Here is a 16,066-nt window from a genome sequence, read left to right as displayed (position 1 = left end):
CTTTTTGTCTGTCTATCACAATGCCCTCTTCTGAGCCACAATAGTTCAACATTTAGGATTGAATTCTCCCAATAAAATTTCAATTAATAAATAGATCCTTTGGTGGCAGAACACACTGCCTGTCAGTTTTTCAATCAGTCAGGATAAAGATTTAAGATAACTGTATATAGAAACCATGCTAACATTTGGCCAAGGTCTACAAGACCTTTTCTTCTCAGCAACAAAGTGCTCAGAAATAACGTATTTTAACTTGTTAATCTGATCTTCACTGTAGGAACACTTTATGGTTAAATATAGAAAATAAATTTGGGTCATAAATAATTGTTACAATAATAAACATTGTTTTTACAAATGTACTGCAAAGATTAAGAAAGACACATGCTGCCTGGTGATGTGCTGCCAATGTTTTAACAAAGATCTCTAATAACAAAGACCTTCCTTTGCTCATGCTAATCTTTATGGACTGTATGCTACATGGCAATAAAGTTTAAAAATAATTCCTTTTAACCCCCAAAAAATCTTCCTATTTGCAGGAAGAATTAAATCACAAAAATAATAATAATAACAAAAAAATGTAGGGGCTTTTGCTGGCAATTTTTATTTTGTGCTCTGGAAAAGAAACTGGTAGAAAGTCAAATAAATCCACTTCTGGACAAAAACAGGGTTGGTAATCCATGGCATAGATAGGACAAATTAGGGATAAGTACATGTCACAGGCTTCTAATGCTAGATGCACAGAGAATGCAGATTTAGATCAAGTTCAGATCAGGAAGTTTTAAGCTGTCATTCTTCTAATTATAAAAAATTTTGGTTCACTCTTACTGTCCAGAAAAGTAGCCATCTCACAGTAGGGGACTTTGCAAGAATGTGAATAGATATCATCTGACGTGGACTTACTTGAAAAATAAAATGAGCCAGATTATGTCCAGAATCCCTCAGGGTCTAGAAACTAGTTTTTCCCCTACTAGTATAATTTCTATTTAGCAAGTGTACACTGAAAACAACTGTCACAAAACCATGGATGTGTTATGCAGTGGTAATAATTTTATTTTAAAATACTGCTGTTGCTAACTTCTCTCCTCAGCCTCTACTCTAAATTTCTACAGAAAGCTCACTAGTTCAGTCACACACCCAAAGAAAGGAGATTCTGGTTTACCTCCTATGTCTTCTTGAGATTACCTTAATCAGTAGACTTTTCTAGCTGACAGTGAGCATACAGAGGGAAAGATTTTGCAATAATGTGTTAGTATTTGTTTCCATTTCTTAATCAGTCAATGACTTTTGTGCACAAATAATGTCAAGATTCATTTCACTGGGGACAGAGCACAAAGACCATGAAGACTGTGCTGTTTCCCTTGCCCTATGGGCTGTTTAATGAGTGACTTCAGTGTTGCTTCCGAAGCAACAAAGCTTGTGTGTGTGAAAATAGCTCAGGTATAAATGCGTTGGCTCCAGACTTATCTCTTGCTTTGTTTTCTTCAGTTGTGACTTTCAGAGTCACCTGCAGGATGGTCTCCACTTTGATTCCTGCTCTGATGCATCAGACTCCAGCCATGTGCTATATTGTGATCTGAAGGCACTCCTGGACATAAAGTTCCTTTTTGGAACCAGAACATAACCCACTGAGGAATCAATGTCTCACTTCCCATGTATAATCAATACATGGAGGAAGACCCTGTGTAGACGATTGATTGTAGTTGTTTCTGCTGAGCATTTTTCTAAAGAGTCTTCTTTCCTGCAGTTCAGTTTGATGCATTTCACAGGCGAAAATATTCGCCTCTCAGTAGTATGTGTCGTGTTGGTATGATTAAGTAGCAGCCTAGAGAGGAGCTCCAGGACTTTCTCCACCTCAGAAGCAAGGCTATCACTCTATCTTGCCTTCGATCTGGTAGAGTAATTATAACAAGCCTGTCAAGACTTCCCTTCAGCAGATCACTAGCACCAAACATCACTAAATTGTCCTATGAAGAAGTCATGAAGAATTATAACCACCAAAATCAAAATGCTTAAAGACTACAATACATGTCATTTCTCTCTGCTCACCAAACATTTTCAAACTCATAAAATCTAAACATTTTAGACTCCTTTGTCATCATTGCTAAGACATTCTGATTCTTTTGCTTGCAACTGAGATACTATTTGATGTATCATGAGACTCCTAAAGTGTTTTGTTTAAATAATTGAAGAAATGCATATTTGAGAAATGTTGGGTTGGAGTTGGTGTTGTGAACAGCATAATTCAGGCTTGGCTATTGTTTCAAGATTTATGCAAGGATTCATCTTTCTAAATACATTGAAATCTCAAGAAGATGATGATTGCGGTCCTCTAACCAGTGCAGTGTGATCACTTAAGAAGTTTGGGATGCAGAAAAGAGCTACCCATTGGACTCTTTTTTCAGCACATCTTTATCTGGAAGATCTGCAGACAGAGTATTTGGCCCTGAGCAAGACTTCTCTCAGGCTCTTGTCCTTTATATATTGGCTGTCTTGTTGACTCAGCTCTATTTACCCTTTCAGATCCAGAGTCAGCCAGCTACCAAACCCAGTTAACCAGGAAGATTCATTAGCTTTAAGAAATTCTAACAATCTATGGACATTTATTTTGTGAGTTTGCAGTAAATTTTTTGTGTGGTTTCCCAAGAACAGAGTGGAAAAAAAATAATTCAGGGAGTCTATAATGGATTTGCTGTTGAAATCAAGGCCACTTTTTTAATCGGTTTACAGCTGCAGTACCTGTTTCATTTTAGCCTCTGCTGATTTTTCTACAGCTCAGCAAGGGGTTTATAGCTTACTGACAAAGACAGAAGGAGAAAGAAAGGAAAACAGAAAGGTGTCAGTTGTATCCCTGGGGCTCTGATAACCGGAAAAGGGCTTCCCATTTATCTGGTTCTATTTTGGATCACTAGATCAAATCCACCTTTCATACATGTATTATCACAGCAGAGTTTTAAGTTTTTATGTGAGAGGCTCATTACAGCTCCTGTAATGTGAGAGGCAACCATTTCAATGCTGTTTCAAAGGGAGGAAAATGGGTTAAAGCTCAGCAGGCCCTGGAAATGGCTTTTCCATGGGAGCAGGATAGTGGTATTGTGAGAGGTGGAGAGACACTCCATGAAAATCAAGCAACCACCCACAGTCTTTCAGCACAGGACAGTACTGCTGATCAGGGGTTTCCATCAGATGTGGGGTCCTGGGACTCTAGCAAAACTAGCCCTCTCCCACTGCCCAGAGATTTTGGATGCCCAGCTCAGAGGAGGCATCACCTTCCTGGGGCAGTGGGTTGCAGCATCTCACTGCTCCATCTGGGCTTATAGCTCCTTTGCATTGCAGGAGCAGCATTTCCCACATAGCTTCAGCATGTGCTATAAGTAAAATCCTCTTCCCCTAGAAAGAGTGAGCCTGGGGAGGTTTAGATTGGATAGTAGGAAAAACTTCTTAACTGAAAGGGCTGTCAAGCACTGGAACAGGATGTTCTGAGAAGTGGTGGAGTCACCATCCCTGGAGGTATTTAAAAGACATGTAGATGTGGTGCTTAGGGACATGTTTAAGTGGTGGACTTGATGATCCTAAAGGTGTTTTCCAACCTAAAGGATCCTATGATTCTATGATTCTATATCTTAGGACAACAGGAAGAAACTGGAGAACGTAGCATACCTCTGTTCTTCCATTCTGAGTGTTATTCTTACACCTATCTACAAATAGGCAAACTGAAGAGCAGATAAGAGAGTAATTTACCTGTCCTAGCTCAGTGATTAAACTGCAAACAGAAACCAGCTGTCCTGACCTCCTGACTCTGCTCTCAAGCTATCACTACACTTATATCTAACTCAGACAGCCTTGAAAATACAAGTGGTGTGTGTGACATCTCACTGTGAAAACAGAAGGCATCAAATACGAGCAAAGATTGGAGTACTAAAAAGAACTGGAACAGATAACCAATCATAACTGGAATCTGAGGTCTGCAAAAAAAAAGGACCTGATCCAACAAAAGCCAAATGGCAGGATTTGCAGTAATCTGGCTAGTCAGACTAACTGTTCATAAAGATGGCTAGATGCAAATTTTTCTGTGCAAAGATTGCCTGATGCACACCCAGAAAGGGCCGCATCCTCTGGCAAGGAATTTTACAGGTCTCCAACCCATTTCTTGAGGAACTGGCCCCTGATAGTTGCTTTAAATCCAGAAACTGCTGTTGCATTTCATGGTGCTTTGTTCCCACAATAGAAGAGACAGTAAACAGTCTCTTAACCTTCCTGTGCCACTCACAAGTCTGCTGACCTCTGCCAAGCTCTACTGGCACCCTCTGTCCTTTAATTATTCACACTCTCCTACTCGCAATGTTTTCCAATTAAAACATACCCTTTAAAAGATGCAGGGACCAGAACCCAGTGTGCCAGTAGTGGAAAAAAACATCAATTTGTTCAGCAGCAAGATGATGTTTTTTCCTTGATTGTTTTTTTTGTTTGTTTGGGATTTTTTTGTTTTGTTGTTTTCCTTGTTAATGATTCTTAGCATTTGATCTGCTTTTTGACTGCTGCTGAGATGATGTTTTCTGCTGTCATAACCCCAGGGTTTTTCACTGCACTAGTAATGACCACTTCAGAACCTATCATTTTATGCAATGATAGCATTTTAATTTTTATTTTGTACATTGCTTTACATTTATCTATATTGAATTTCGTTTGTCATTCTTTTGTCTGGTCATCCAGTTACATACATATTCAACTTTTCCCTGCCAAAAGTAGAAGTACTACACTCCATCAAACTACTTGGTTTGCTTCTATCAAATACTTTCTCATGCAAATCTTTGCAGAATTCAAGTATCTCCAATAACTATTTCTGTTTTGCTGAAGTAACAGCTTTTCAACAAAGAGTTGGCTTCATCAAAAATATTGCATCCAGCTTTCCTTGGTAGTATAACAGTCTTCATTTGTTTTGTAGTTCTGTGACTTTATGCCTTTCCAATATTTTGCATATAAATTAGGTTAAAAAGGACATAGGCACAGCTGGTGTAACTCAATGTGGTTTCAATGAAGGTTTCTAATTTTCTTCCTTTATTTTCAGTTATTTGGATGATTTTTTTTGTGCAGTTGGGTGGAACTGCATATAGAACTACTGGTGGGATGTGTGAAGCAGCAATGCTAGAGATGATAAAAGTCCTTTAATATTTTTAATTATTTTAGCTTTCCTTTCTTCACTTTCTTCTCCACTTTCATTTTATCCGCAATCTCTTTGGCACACAGGCATTGGAACAAGACAACCCACAACTGATGTGGACATGGGTGCATGCCAGTTTGTATTCCCAGAGTGTTTGTTGGGATAAGTGAATCAGTCAGTGAACTCATAGCAGGAGTCTTTTCAAAATATTCAACTGGAATTTCTTTGCAGAATCCTGATTGCAAACATAAACCCAGAATATGGCACAATGCATGTGGCACTGTTTACGTTATGGTCCATATTGGAGTACAGAATCATAGAATCACAGAACTATTCAGGTTGGAAAAGACCCTTGGGATCACTGAGTCCAACCGAGTAGCTACTGGAGAAGATATATGATCATAACACCATGTGGTGATACAATCCTGCACAACAAAATAAAATCCTCTTGTTTCTGTCTAATGATCCAGAACAAGGGAGCTCCAGCAAGCAATACTACATGAGCACTGAATCAACAGCTGATCTTAACAAGAATATCTGCCAAACAGTGATATTGTGGAAAAATGTTCTCTTATTAAACACCTTAAGAGAATGTAATTAATGATCCAGTCGTGAACGCATTCTATTTGTCAGTGGGTTTATTGGTTTGCAGAAAATATAATTGTTTGGCAGCTCTCTCTGTTATTTTCTGCTTCAGCATTTTATTATACACCTATAAAAGTCAAGATGGTAACTGCTTTGAAATGCTAAAGGCAGACCTAGATGCTCTTTCATCCATTAAACAGAAGAGATTACCCAATTTCTTTATGTTTAATTACCTACCTTGCAAGATGCTTGCTACATTTACTTGGACTGAGGAGCTTAAAAGAAAAGATGGGTCAAAAATGGTGCAAGTACTAAAAATGGATAAATCTTCACAGAAAACAAAGGTTGTGCTTGCATTGCAATAGGCCTGTGGGAACCATCATTCCACTCCCAGGAAGAACAGTCCTGTTGCAAAGAGCATTATAATCTCAATAAAAAGGAGACCAATCCAAACAGGTAAAAGCAATTTGTGTTCACTGTATTAACTATATGATTAATGGGAAGGAAAACAAGTAAATAAATAAATAAATCAAGGAGTTCTTGCACTGCATTTCTTATAGTCTCCTAGTAAACCAGAGTGACAAGAAAAGAGGAAATAAAAGGAATTTCTTTGCTGTTTTACATGCATGTCAAACTGGCAATGGTCTCCCTTTCTGTTAGGATTCAATCAGTGTGCAGGGTAAAGGTACTTAAGTGTGCTGTGTAAATGTATTGAACAGCTGCATTTTAAAGAGAATAAAGTGTGTGTTTGAGATGCTGAGGAATAGTAACTGGGACAAGGAGACAGAGAGCTAACTGAGCTATCTGACATGAGGAAAGGAAATAAATGAGAGATCTTGAAGATGCTGAAGAGGAAATAGCACTAGCAACAGGGAGAACAAATGTTGAAAAAAAAAAAAAGACAATGAAGGTCAGAACTAGAGGGAACGATTCAAAGTTTTCACTCACAGAAATTTTAACAGAAACATTGGTTGGTCTACATGAAGAATTAATGGAAAAAACTGTGGGAAAGCACCAGAGGACTCAAGATAGAACAAAGGTCCAAAAAAATAGCATGTATGAACAACCAAGGACATGACTGACAGCAGTAGACTAGTTAAAACTCAGGAACCTGTTGTTTTCCACATCAAGACCAGGAGGAGGAGGACCATCTGATAAAGCCACTGCACAGATGTCTTCTCAGCAGAGGACCCATGGGCTGACAACAAGAAGGTGGCACCTGTGAGTTGACACCACAGCGTGTGTGCTATTCCCCTCCTCTTATCCCAACTGGAAGACTGAGTATAGCTGTGAGGAGACCCAAAATGAGGAAACACTGACCAAACTGTGCTCTGTTAAGAGGCAGGCTGAAGAAAGATTGATTCTGAGGGAAATGAATCACATCATGGCTTATAAAAAGAGTTTCAAAAAAATAGTTCATCATTGTCAGAAAAGAACATGGTGACATGATTAGGACTCAGCTGATGGTGAGTGTCCCTTTTCCCTGTCACACACAAGTGACCCTGGGCACACCACTCAGGCATATGTCTTTGTGCTTGTTGGTGCATCTGAGAGTGAGTGAAATTTATGTGGGAATGACCATGAGTGTCTCAATGAATTGTTTGGAAAAAAAATCTCCTTTCCCTTTTACAAGGTCTCACAATGAATTAATTTCCTGCTTATGTCAGATAAGCCAGGGCTGTGTATTTTGATCACAATTACAGGCTTAATAAATACAAGAATACAAGTTTTGAACAAAATAAATTTGTCTATCTAAAGAGAACATATGCACTGTGAAGCTTTTTTTAACCTTTTTACAGCACAGGATGTTTCTCAGATTGTCTTTAGAAATAATAGGTACTGAACTGTAAATTTTTATAAAGAGTGGCAAAGACCTCAGCATCAATAGTATATATTAACCAGTGAATATTTTATAATCATTTTAATTTCAATGAGGAATTAAATTTTGCTGACTGGTTTGAGCTCTATGCATGGCTCCTCAAAAAGGGACATTTTTTCACAGAATGTATTAATTTATTTACACCTAATTTATACAGCAGCAAAGGTTCTTTAAGGCATGTGATTGTAATCTGACTAAAATCAATAATATAATATTGGGAGGTGGGATGCATGAATGATGGAGAGAGGAAGCTTAATATTAAGCAAGAAGGACAATGGTAAGTAGGAGGCTTAACTTTGATATTTATCCTTCAGAGTTTAGGGGGGAGGGAAATAACAGAATGTTACTAAAGTTGAGCTCAAAAGATCCTGCCTCCAAAAATTGTATTTTCTTTTTATGGATGAGAGCACAGTCCTCTGTTTGTTAGTGTGGCAATATTATATCATGCCAAGTGAATCCTAAGTATAAAAGTGCATTGAAAATGCTGAGGTAGAAAGGCTGCTCACAATATGCATATGCACAGATGTTTGTTATTCAAAAGAGTGCCTGGATTTTACAGTCTATGTGAAAACTGCATGGCTCATTCATTTAGGTCCTAGAAACTGTGGATCAGTGAAAAGCCACATGAACTCTTAGGCAGAGGGTACTCTGTCTTTTGCATTCTATGGGATTGTTCCAAAATTCAGCACCTAGGAGGGAGCTATGTCAATACAGCTAGGAAAAGCAGATTGACTACTAATAAAATTGGTCTCTGGAGACTTTGATGAAAGTGACAAGTGATGCCTGCACCTGTGCTAGCAGCATGTGATCCAGAGTGAAAAAGGACAAAACCAAAAATAATATTTATAGATACAGACACAGCTACAGATATATAGATACATAGACATACACAGCTAGAGATATGTGTAAATATATATAGACACATAGAGACAAAGAGACAGTGTTACTTGAAAACCATTTTTCCAGACATTCAAACAACTGGCTGAAAGATAATAATCCAAGTAAAAGCTAAACCTGAAAGAAAGACAAAACAGAGCACTTCACCTCTGCTGAGGGTTTAAAGACCTGCTTCTCCCTCTGGCCTAGCAGTTGCAAACATATTGGCTTCCAGAACTGTTAGTGCATCAGACAGCCTGGAGCAATTTACTTTAATGATGCCCCTGTGTTATATCTCTGCAGACCTTTTCTGAGATCTGTGACAGTGCTGAATACAGGGAGCAATCAGTTCTCTAATTCTGAAACCTTCTGAACCCACCTAACTTCAGGCAGGACCCTGGAGGATCCAGACCCTTGCAAAAATTTGATGAAATTGTGTCTGATTTGGCTCCTTTCTCTAAATGCTTTCATTCCTCACTATCTCAGCAGTCTCTACTGGTTTCAGCTGTCATGTTCTCATGCCACAACCCATTTATTTACTTCTGTATTAGAAAAATTCCACTTTGGTGAGATATGTCACAGACAACTGAAATTTCAGATGCTTTGAGCTTGGAAAAAAGGCATGTAAATTAGTAAATATGATTTACAGCTGGGAAAGAGCAAATAAAATAGAAAATACAATAAAGAGCTACAGGGCATTCCGTGGAATCCAGAAGAGACCAAGTGTGATAGAGCTGCAACTTAGCCAGTTGTGAACTGGCTCTTCAACAAAAAGAGAAAAGAAAGAAGAGCAGGATCCAGCAACAGGAAAGAAACAAACAAAACCCAAAAAAAACCCACAAAAAAAGCCAAAACCCAGTAAGTTCTTGTAGGTAGGCAGCTAATCACTATTCTTTAAGTCTTTTTTATTGAGCATCCTTCCCTGTCCCTCTCTCATTCCACTGTTCTCATGAGGTGTGGAGAAATAGATGTGGCTGCTAAGTACTGTCTGCTGTGTGAGATCTCCCTCTCCTCTGCTACCTTTGTCTTTGACAAGAATACGTACATATCCAAAAGGTTTTGTACATAAATCCTGACTCTTTCAAAACAATAAGGATAAAGGATATGTGTTCTTGCAGATACCCCACTGGAGAAGCAGGTGGCAGACTATGGGTGGCCTCTACTGAGCATCATTCTGCTTCTTGATTGTTGAAGAAGCTGCTTGTTCAGGGATTGCCACAATATAATTACAAGTAGAGGAGTTTGTCTCTTTGTCAGTTGGCTTTCTGGATGAGAAGACTCTTGGTCTTCAATGTGGCCTGAACAGCTGAGTCTGTGGTTGGAGCCAATAAGATAAGGCATTGCTAGGGTGAAGAGGACACCACATGTCCTGTGCTGCCTGTATTAATAGTTTTGCTATCCTGGGACAGCATAAATCCCTCCTGAACTGCAGTTCTGAGAGAAATCAGGCTGTTGAGTGCTCAGCTTGGAGCGAGACAGTTCTGCATGAGCACAGGCCCTTCTGAAGAATGCTGGTATAGCAGAAGATCCATTATAACGGACCAGATAAAAGAGTGCATGTGCTTTCAGATACTGACCAATCTGCTTATCTTGCTTTGCATTTACTCACTTACTGCAAAATTGGTGTCTGCTTGGAAGTAATAGGCCTCAGCAAGCACCACCTGAGTGTAGGCACAGGCAACAAGAGACCAAATAGCAATGACAAATTGTACAGGATGGCATCTTGTCTTCACCAGCAAAAGAACTAGAGGGCACCTTATAGAATATCTACACACATACAGTACTCCTATTCCTCCTACCACTTCCAAGGTAACCTCTAGTGATTTTATCTTTTCTTTTACTGTTTTCATTATGTATTTTCTTACACATACAAACATACAGAGTTGTATAACACAAAGGTGAAGCTCTGTTTCTTGGCACAACTTCAGTTGCATGTTGTCTTTTTATGGTAATTTAAACATTCACAAGAGTTCACCAGTGCTAGCCTGATACTTCTGAGAAAATCTTCACCTTCTTTCCCTGAACACCTTCTCCCACCAGCCTGCAAGTCAACGGAGAAAATCTTACAGCAAACACTAAAAAGGTGTTTATTCCTTCCTGCTGTCATAATCTGGTATTCGGATTCGTGGCAATTTTTTATGATCTTGCCAAGACAAAACAAAGATAACACCGTATCAGGTGCACAAACAGGCACTGGGACTGATGTGCTGTCTTACAAGGGATTGGGCAGAACCCCCTTGCTTTCCAAAAGTCCTCATGGAAGGGGGAGGCTGGTGTGGCTGGATTCTGCCTTCCTTCTCCTGGGATAAGCAGCACATCAGCCGCACCCTTTGTTGTCCTGCAGGACCTGTGAAAAGGTTTAAAGGTGATCCCCAATGGTGAAATTAAGATGCAAATTAGGTCAGATGTGACTTGCACAGCAAAACTTCACTGGAGTAACACAACAAAGTCCCTAGAGGGGATAGATAGATAGATAGATTGGATAGGACAGGAAGGAAAACAGAGACAGAAAATAAAGGAGAAAGCAGAAATACAGAGGACAGCAAGTGAGAGAATAGTTACCATCACTGTCCAGCGACATCGTTGGTGGGGAAGTGCTTCTCTGCACACATAGTGTCCCAAATTTCTATACAGTTCTTGCCCACTGCACCCCCACTTTTCTCCCTGTACAGGTGAGAAAATCCTTCTATCTTTTCCATGCTCCGCCAAGATAGGAGTTGGGGGTATGGTGCTGGGGCTCTGTCCTGCAGATAGTCTTTGTTTGGCTAATTAATGAGACCACCCATTGCAAAACAGGAGGTTGAGACAACTGGCACCACACGACCAGTTTATTGCAGTGGAGGTTCGGTCCTAGGAGGCAGCTTAGACTGGCATTCTTTATCTTTTCCTGCTAAGTCAGTGGTTTTCATGAAATCTCAAGGCTATCGCTGGATATCACTGGATATCTCACTGGTTATCACAGGATATTCTGTTCCCAGTGCCAGCTGTAGAACTCCTTTGTCTCCAATCTCAGCATGACCCACACTAAACTCCTCAGTTCTCTGGTACACATGGCAGGGGGGACAGTAAAAGGGTTTGGTGCACACAGGACACAGACAAAAAAAAGGAGCAGTGCTTACAAGCTTTATCCCCACCCCTGTCTTCTTCCTGGGCACAAACCATTTTGTTCCTGATTTCTCTCCCTCCTTCCCCCCAGTGGCACAGGGGGTCTGGGGATGGGGTTTACAGTCAGTTCACAGTCTGTTGTTGCCACTGCTCCTTCCTCCACAGGGAGAAGAATTCCTTAAAGTTTTCCCCTGTTTTCCCATGGGGTCCCTCCCATGGGAGAGTGTCTGTCTCAAACCTCTCCAGCATAAGTCCTTCCCACAAAGTGAAGTCCCTCAGGAACAAGCTGCTCCAGTGCAGGCTGCCCCCAGAGTCACAGGCTGCTTTGGGAACAGCTGCCTCCCCTGGCTTAGGATCCTCCACAGCTGCATGATCCAAGGCCATGGGCTGGAAATCCACATTTGCCCCTCCTGGCACCTTCAGGGAATGTTCCATCATGTTCCTGCACAAGTGCAGGGGGACAGCCTGTGGGTTGCAGGGGAACTTCTGCTTGGGCACCTTCATCCCCTTCTTCCTCACGAGTCTCAGGGTATTAACACCAGCACTGCTTTCACCTCTCCAGCTCAGCTCCTGTGCTTGCTCCCTGTTTAGGTCTTATATCAGTTGGTTCATATGTTAAGTACAGAGTTGAATCTATTGTCTCTCTAATGGCTTGGCTTTGGCCATCCTGAGCCAGGGGAGTTTTTAGTAGCTTCTTCCAGGAGCCACCTGGGATCACTCCCCCGCTACCAAAAAGCCCATCAAACCAGCACAGTTCCATCCATAGTATCATATATTGCTCCCTTAGTCCTTCTATATGTTTCATTCTTCCCAAATGACAAAATCAGCTTCTGTGGCATTGGCAATAACGAGCTTGAAACAGATGTGTCAGCTAGTACTGTGTCAGTTAATAATAAAGCAGTTTGCTTCATAAAGTACATATATACAGCAAGCTTACACAACACAGACATGAACTTATATTCAGCAAAATCCCTACTTAAAGCTTCTAGGTTCTCCAGCTCAAATCTGTGGATAATCTTCAAGAAATCCACTCTATAGAATGTCTATATCTGGGTGAGACATCTGGAACTGCAGTGGAAAATCTTCCTGGTTTCTCTCACACCTGCCCATTCTTGGTTTTATAAGTAGGTGACGCCATGGAAACAAGAGCTCAAAAGTAGAAGATTGCAAATGCCTTGGTTTTGTTCATATTTTATCAAAAAGCAAATTGCATTGCTCTTGCATTTTTTCTTTATTCAACTCTTCACCCATGACTAGTTTCCATACTGCTGCATCTAACAAAGAAACCTTTAAATATTATTTTTTGGAAAAATCTCCTTTTGAAATTTTCCAATTGTTTTTTTCTGCACACTCTGCAAAGAAAACTAAAGTGGGCAAAAACTTGTTTTGTGGTTTCACTCTGACTCCAGTATTTCTTCCAATCTCATTTTAATTTCTAAGCATGGGCTTTGTTTTGCATAATATTTAAGCCTGTGACTCTAAATTTGATCGATGTATATTTGTATTCTTCCATAGATCCTACAGCTGTCAATATATTTCTCCAGCTAATGCAGCACATTCTCATAGTCACCCACCAATGACACAAAATTCACTATAGCTACATGGCTAGTGAGAATACATTAACAATATTTGATTGTGCTACACAGCATGAATTATTCTTTAAAGACAGAGTGAAGTTATAATAATTAACGCATGAAATTAACTATTGGAATTCCCATTGTTTGTGTATTCCTATTGTTTGAGGCAAACTGATTCAGTCCCAAATTAAAAAAGCTGTTCTTCAAATGGATTTTAATGAATCACAGATCGTATCTGGTCTGGAACAAATGCAGTTTTACCAGATGCATGGAAATTAATTGTTTTAATGTATTAGAAGAGTTTTAAGAAAGGACTCCCAGGAGATTGTGTGAACAAGTTCCAGCACAATAGTGGAAACATGTACTACATTTGTACCTTATCTGAAGCTCTTCTGTAGTAACATCTGAAAAAAGGAAACTGACTTTGAGAATGTCCATCATCCAGTTGTTCTTGTTTCCTTACTGCTAAAAATGTCACCAGTGTTCCAGTGCATTATCAAACGACAGCACAACAACAAAAATCACCCACCACCACCACTAAAAAAATCCCACCAAAAAAAACCCCCAAATATTTTTAAAATTAGTTAACAACAAAAAAGCCAGATAATAAGAACAACAAGAAAGTTTCTAAGAACAAGGGGTAATGGAGCAAAACTGGAAGAGAGGACATTTAAGTTAGATGTTAGGAGGATATTTCTTTAGTGTGAGGGTGGTGAGACACTGGAACAGGTTGGCCAGGGAAGTTGTGGAAGCTCCATCCCTGGAAGAGTTCAAGGGCGGGTTGGCTGGGGCTCTGAGAGGCCTGATCTAGTGGGAGGTGTCCCTTGGGACAACACAACAACAAAGGAGCAGCCCCATGGCCGCTCACTCAGCTCCCACACACACACACTCTGGGATGAGGGGGACAAAGCTCATGGGTTGAGACAAAGGACAAGGAGGGTTCTTCACCGATTAGGGTCCTGGGCAAAATTTGGGGAAAAAAATAATTTCATTTCACACTTATCATCACATGCACTGGACACAGACGTACAAAGAGCGGGGCTTGCACATGTTACCCCACCCCTCCCCTCTTCCTGGGCCCCAATCACTTTGTACCCGATTTCTCTCCCTCCTTCCCCCCAGCAGCACAGGAGGACAGGGGATGGGGTTTAGAGTCAGTTCACAGGCTGGTGGTTCCTGCTGCTCCTTCCTCCTCAGGAAGAAGGATTCCTTACAGTCCTGCCCTGCTTCCCCACGGGGTCCCTCCCATGGGAGAGAGTCCTCCACAAACCTCTCCTTCCTGAGTCCTTCCCACGAGGTCCAGAGCTGCTCCAGCCTGGGCTTCCCACAGAGTCAGGGGCTGCTTTGGGAACAAACTCCCCTGGCACCAGGGTCTTCCAAAGCTGCGCAATCAGAGTCCACAGGCAACAAATCCTCTGGCCACAAAATCCAGGTCCACTGGCCAAGTTCACCTCTCCTGTTGCCTTCAGGGAATGTTCCCCCACGTTCCTCCATAAGCGCAGGGGCACAGCTGCCATCTCGCCATGGGTTGCAGGGAAACTTCTGCTTGGGCACCTTCTTCCCCTTCTTCCTCACCAACCACCAACATCGCTTTCCTTCTCTAGCACAGCTCTTCTCCCCTAAGTGCATCTCTTCTCAGGTGTTACAGTTGTTCTTTCCTATGTTAATCGCAGAGGCGCATCTATTGTCCCCCTAATGGCTCCTTGGCTGGTTTTGGAAGCAGAAGGAGCATCTCAGCTTCTTACTGGAGCCACCCTGGGGCCCGTCCCCTGCTACTAAGAACCCATCAAACCAAACCAGAACAGGGAGTTGGATTTAGATCATTTTTAAGGTCCCTTTCAACCCAAACTGTTCTGTGGTTCTATGATTCTATGAGTTAACAAATAAATGTCTTGCTTTAACTGAAAGTTTTGGGTCCAGGTTTGTTTTTCTGAGATTTATGGAGGATGATCCTCACCTAGCTGAAATAGCTATGGTTCTGCCCCTGCATACTTAGTTTATGCTATATCTTTATATTGGCAGGTAAACAAAATTTAGAACTGTACATACATGCTGACAGATTTTTTCACTTTCAAATGTCTAAAGGAAGGGCATAAATAGTTTTCAAATAGTCACTCTGTAGTTTATGGATATAAACAAGGCCTCTTGCAAAAATCCTCTGTTACCTTTCACAGGATGACATGGAATATTTCTGGCAATATTTAACACAGGTCTTATGAATTGTCCTCTTAAAAAATGTTTCCCTCCACAGAAACTAACAGGAGCTGGCAGGATGTGTAACTCAAGGTCAGATGTTTGATTCTGCTTGCTGTCTCTCATCATGAGGTGGCTTCACATTAACAGGGACCCTTTCGGTCTTCACCAGCTGCTAAGCTTTCCCATCAGCTAATTCAAGAGCAGGCATGGAGGGCATCAGGTGGCTTCTCAACCAGCCCAGAGATCTGTTCCCTGGACCACTTTCTCACCCCTGACTCAACTGAATTAAACAGACATAACCTCTGCTTGTGCTTTATCAACACCCCTGGATGACAAATTATGTACTTCTCAGTGTTACAGAGCTAAAGCTATGACACCTTCCCACTGCAGGCTTTTTAGCAGCTTGGTCTAAATGTGTGTGAGCATGAACTATGTTTTCACACTTACCAGGATAGCACCTGGAACAAAATCTGTGTGCTCTTCCAAAACAAGAGTTTGGAACAGTGATTAATTAACAGTGATAATTCAAATGATAATACTCACTTGGAATAGAAAAAAATATCTAGTTATATCTGAGAGGCATAAAGATCTTCCCAAATGATTGAATTCCTGTTGTTCTTCCCATCTTATTCTACATAATTCTGATGTGGTTTAGGCCCAGCTGGTAACAACCAGGCCTCTGGTCACTCACTG

Source organism: Chaetura pelagica, unplaced genomic scaffold (genome assembly GCF_000747805.2).
Source record: "Chaetura pelagica isolate M959 unplaced genomic scaffold, ChaPel_1.0 scaffold106, whole genome shotgun sequence".
NCBI lineage: Eukaryota > Metazoa > Chordata > Aves > Apodiformes > Apodidae > Chaetura > Chaetura pelagica.
The sequence above is the reverse complement of the archived record's forward strand: the minus strand, read 5'-3'. Positions refer to the sequence as shown.